The sequence below is a fragment of the Lutjanus erythropterus genome, chromosome 17 (assembly GCF_056507025.1).
Source record: "Lutjanus erythropterus isolate fLutEry1 chromosome 17, fLutEry1.hap2, whole genome shotgun sequence".
Lineage (NCBI taxonomy): Eukaryota > Metazoa > Chordata > Actinopteri > Lutjaniformes > Lutjanidae > Lutjanus > Lutjanus erythropterus.
In genome coordinates this window covers 23,199,389-23,205,388 of record NC_139333.1, presented here as the reverse complement: position 1 = coordinate 23,205,388, position 6,000 = coordinate 23,199,389, and positions in this window count along the sequence as shown.

The window sequence follows — 6,000 nt, the reverse complement described above, 5'->3', positions numbered from 1 at the left end:
GTTTTTTTACTTATTTTTTGGTTTTTATTTGACATTCCTGAAATGATATTTAAAGCTATGACGTGCAACATCTCCACATAAAAATGACAACAATGTTCAATTTGCTTAAAGTTGAAACAGCCCGTAGTTCTTCCTTAACACCAACTACATCACTGGCGCAGGAAGAACAATAGACTGCAGTTTTCTCTGTCAATATAGCACACACTGAGGGATTCACTGTTTCTATTGACAGCATTTACCATCAACACTGATTGGATATCCACGTGAAAAGTGACAAATTCTAATTTTAGGACATGCAATATACAAGATGTCCAACAAAAACATTTCAAGCCTGTAATAAATGCATTAAATACACAGTAAAATGTCGATTTTTGAGCACAGTTAACTGTAAATGTGTAGCAGATGTTTCTGACTTACCTAGATCGTACTCACCCCAAAATTAAAAATACATACTTTTCCTCATACCTGTATTGCTATTTATCCATCTACATAGTTCGGGTGTGAGTTGCAGAGTTCTGAAGATATCAGCCATAGAGATGTCTGCCTCCTGTCAAATATAATGGGACTAAATGACTTATGGTGCGAAAGAGCAGACAGTGGTGCTCTTAGAAGAAGCAGAAAGAAGAAGTTGAAAAGAAGAACAAGCAGAAAAGAAAGTAGCTCTGGTAGTTTCGGTAACAAAACTAAAGTTACTAAAAACTTGAAAGTGATTCAAAACATAGCAAGAAAGTAGTTCTGGTAGATAGAAAATCTGTGGATTATCCTGAGAAACTGGGTCATGATTTTTGGAAAGAAACACAGCTGTTGAGTTTTCCAACTGTATTTTTTTTTGGCCCTTTGAGCACCACAAGCTGAGTGCCAGTTAGCCCCATTATATTTGAGACACAGACAACATTTCTGTGGCCAATATCTCTTAAGCCAAAGCATCTCTCACCAAAAAAAAAAAAAAAAAAAATAGAGATGAATAAATAGCACCACAGGCCAGAATATGAAAATACGTATTTTTGATTCGGGGGTGAACTGTCCCTTTAAAGGAAGACACTGATGTTACTGGCTGTCTGGGATGCAATCAGACATGTGTGTATGTTTATGTGTGTGTAGCTGTGTACACTGGTGTGGACAGATATTTAAACAGGCAATCATCACTCAATGAGTAAACAGCTCAGGCGATTGGACTAATGTGTGTGTGACTGTGGAGGTGAATACTAAGAGAGGAGGACGGAGTGAGAATGAGAAGACAAAAGGAAGCAGACAGAGGCGAGAGTAAATAAACGCCATCATCTCATATTAGAAAGCAGCCATCAGGGCTGAATGCAGATTTGTGATTAGCCCACATTTGTGATATTTTTATCACCCAGCGCGGCTCTTTGATCACAGCCATGTGTCAGAAACGGAAGAGTCGTCCTGAGGGACATTTTACCCCAAGTGTGGGTTAAAATACCAACTCCTCAGGGCTTCACCGGCTGATGTCTTTGGCCGCCGGCCCACACACCTTCCCCAGCACTCGGTCAGTCTGTCTGTCCACATCTTCATCTCCGTCCCTCCTCCTCCTCCTCCTCCTCCTCCTCCTCTTCTTCCTCCTCCTCGTTCTACAGACACACTTTGAAAGCAAAAATAGCTCAAGAGCAGAAAGACGTGAGAAGTGTCAGATCCATAAATAAATTGGGTCTTTGTGCACCTTGTTTGAGATTGGTTGACATTTTAAAGCCCGCCAGGTATTAATACCATTTCTCATGAGACAAAGATTGTACGCGTGGACGTGCATAAAGCGTGCGCGTGTGTTTGGGTGTGTGTGTTGTGAGTGTGGGTGTCAGTATATGTACAATGCATGTGCATGTCCGTGCATATTTTGGTGTGTACGGCTCTGTGTGTGTGTGTGTGTGTGACAGAGGGAGACAGCGGTGGGTTGGTTGGTTGGTTTGTCATTGTGGAGAAACTTTTCCCTCAGGCGCAGCTGACAGAGACTTTACAGTTTTATTCTGGCTGAAATTCGGCTGATATCCTGACATGGTCATGACCAAATTGTCTCTTTCTCTCTCACATTTCAAATAAACTTTATTGGCATGAATGTTCAACTGAAATTATTGCCAAAGCTACATGACATACTATGTAATAATTAAATTTTACAACAAAAAAATGCACTTCAAATCAAATATACATATCTTCCCTCTTACCTTTGGTTCTGTTTATCCATCTAGATAGATTTGGTGTGGGCAACTTTTGGAGATATCGCCGGTGGAGATGTCTGCCTTCTCACCAGTATAATGGGACTAGATGGCAATCAGCTTGTGGTGCTCAAAGTGCCAAAAAAAAAAACATTTTCAACAGCAGTGTCTCATTCCAGAAATTATGAGGATTATCCACAGATTCTGTTGAGTGTGTTTCATGTAGAACTATTTTCTTTCAACAGTGGAATCTACCATAACTACTTTCTTCAAAAGTTTTTAGTAACTTAAATTTCGTTACAGACGTGACTTCTGTCGCATCGCTTCTGTCATGTGACATACGTAACATATTTTTTTCAACCCAAACCATTATCTTTTCTTAAACCTACCTTATGTCATAGATGTTATCTTTTTGCCCATACATCAAAAGGAGAAAATACACCAGAGTCCAATATGTCTTACATTGAAACTGGTTAAATAATGCTTGGCCAAGGAGAATGAAGAAATAATCAGTCCACGCTTTAAACATTCACAGATAAGGTCATGATGAACCTTTGCCCAAATAAGGTCAGACCCAATGCACCTACAGCATGTAGAATCAGCCTGTTAATCTGTAAATCCAGACACGAGAAATATAAATACTCAAGGTCTGAGACCGCAGCTTAGCACCCTTTCCTCCCGTTCCTCACAGGGTCAGTGATATGATAACAGTTACGTCTGCTCCATTCAGAGAGTCGAGACAAACAAACACCTCTCCGACCTTAGCTGACATAGCAACGCTATCAAATTGTTCCCTTGTTTATCTGAAAGGAGAAGACAGCTACACCTACTGTCTAGAAGAAATTCCCTAAAATCCAAGTTGTTTTATTGCCCAAAGTAGTTTTTGTGCCTAACCAAATCGTGACCGTCACATGACTTACGAAGTATTAGTTCACCCACAGCACTATCTGATTGGTTAGAAGTCATGAGTAACAGCCAATCACTGAACACTGAAGCATGTGTCACAGACAGACAGACACAGATTTTCACTGGTGAGCAGAGCTGTGTGTAGAAGTTAGCCAATATCGCCAAAGTTTCAATCTTATGATCTATTTCTACGTTGACAAGCCTGCCCAGTTTCCCAATTACACCACTGAAAATGCTGAGGCCATGGTTGAGATTTCACTCGATAGAAGACAGCGCTTATTTTTTTAAGCCTCCCCTGCCACACAGAGATGTCCTGCAGAGTAAAGCACAGCACGCATCTCTATCGTCTTCTGCAACCCTGCATCGAGATTCAGGGAATTGTTACTTTAAAAAGTAATGGTGACAGTAAAACTGTTTCACACCATAATGGTTTCATTTAGTCTGCAGATGACATACAGGCCGAACCATTGGAGGATGATCCATATGGACCACGGACCAATGACGATCCGTTACACTCCCATTGGATAAAGTCTGGGGAGCCTGTCGCTGCTGGTGCTCTCCGCCACGTCGTTTTGGGAATAAAGGGCAATCAACCTATTGTGTCATGTTGGTATGAGGATGTCTTGGGTGTATTGCATTGAGCTGCAAAGCATTAAATGGAAATAAAACCTTCGTTCATGTTAAAATTAAATAAAAAGAATCGCAGCTTGGGGTGTTGACCACGGGCGGGGCTTATCATCGCTGACACAAGCTGATGACAGCCATTACACATTTTCTTGAGGGCTAACCAACCGAAGGACGATACTGGTGACTGTACATTTAAAGTAGTTACATTCGTCTTTTTAAGGGATGAATTGTACATACATAACTGACAGTTTACTGTTTCCATGTTTGTTGATCTCATTTTCATAGGTATCTTATAAATATCCATGAAAGCTTGCATGTTCAGGCTCCTGGTGCTCAGTGACACAATGAAACCTCTCAGGGTTTCTGGCTCCGCAACTCAGGCTGCGTCTACAAGGAATTGTAAGGTGCCCTTTAGTAAAACCTCCTTTGGACAGACGTCTTCCTCTCTTTGGCGCTGGAGTGATCAAAGTCCTCGGAGCTTCAGGGAAAGGGAAGAATTAAAGGACCTTTTCAAGCATGTAGAGGGACCTACGGTGGCCGCAAACTCGCACAAAACTCACACAAAACTTGCACAAAACACAAAAGACCTTACCTAGAGCCAGTTTTTAGTTTGTCCACTCTGGGTTACTGTGGAAACAAGGCAGTGCAACATGGTCTCTATGGACCTGCACCCCCCTGGAGAGGTAAATGACTTGTTTCTAAGGTAACAAAAACACAACAATCCTTATACACAATTGAAAACCTAACTTAACCTAACTAACTAGATAAACAGATCTCATGTGCTCGGGCCGAGAGGGAGCTCACCAAAGCGTGCACTGCTATGTCCTGCAAAACTACAGGCGTCCAGGTGCCTTTCACATTTTTTGCCATTTTACCATTTTCCTGCACATTTACATGCCACTAAAACACTGATCCTTCAACTGTCTGGTTAAGGTTGGTGAGGCTATAAATGTTGTGGTATATGGGCTATTGGTCAATATGTCTTTAAAATTGGCCATAAAAGTAGCTAATAAAATACATAACATTTATATTTTTACGTTCTCAAGTCCTGCTTCCCTCACTGGATCTTCCCTAAACTTATTAAATGTTGTATATGAAGAATTAACCCCTCCTAGGGTTGGGATCTCCCCATTGTGATATCTGACATTAATAAACTAACAAAAGCCACCAAGGGTCAGGAGGAACCGGGATTTGAAATGAAGACCCAGCAAAAGCCAAATATGGGTTAATTTTCCATATGACGAGTAAAATCTTGTCACTGAAAATGCAATAAAAGCTTTGTGGGTAAAAAGGCAATAAGAGTAAATTATCAAAAAATGTAAGCACCTTAAAACTAATGAATAAAGAGTGTCAGCCAGAAAGTGCAAAAATGAAGGGCAGGTTTATTATTCTAATTATTATTATGCTATAGCCCCTTGCATCTGATTTATTAAAGGAAAAACAACTTATATAATCACACTATTTAGTGTTCAGTGAAATAATGTTTTAATCTAATTTTAAATTACTTTTTTCAGCTTTATTGCTGAAGCACGTAATAGAAATACAACAACATTATCATCAGCCATGGGTTGTTTCAAACTTATGACAATTTGGCAGACATCACGCAACCATAACTCTTCCTAAATCTCACTGATAACATGCTATTACTTTCGTGCGTGTGTCTCACAATCACGTGCAACCAGTCCTCCCAGTGTTGGGCACGAGGCTGACAGGTTTATGGCTGAGTTGATCAGCAGGGTATGGCTCAGTCAGACGATCAGTGTCCCCCAGGTACAAAGAAGAATTAAAGCAGGGCAAGAAAGTGTGTGGAGGTTAAAGGCTAACACAGAGGGAGAAAGCTGAGGAGAAGGCCATAAAAGGTGACCTAAATATAGTTGAAGCTTCGAGGTCATTTCTCCTCTTCCCCCTTCATGCGCTCACTTTCTCTCCTTGGTTGATTTTACGAGGTGGGGGGTCACTGGTAATTATCTGCTCTTGTCAAACCTAGGAGGCTCAGTGAGACACCAGGTCACCTGTGATTCTGATTGAGGTCCCGCAGGCACTCACTCACGCACACAAACACACACACACATATACACACACATGCATACATAGGGAAGCAGCAGCAGCAGGTGAATGTGCAGCGTTTCATTACGCTTCTGATTTGGTCATTCATCATGTCACGGCGAGGTCACACACAGCGGGCCGACACATGTTTACGTCTGTGGAGAGTGTGTGTGTGTAACTGTAAGTGTGTGTGTGTGCATTGCTTTGTGTGCATGTTTATCTCGGTCCAGTTTCCCATTTCAAGTCAGACAAAGAG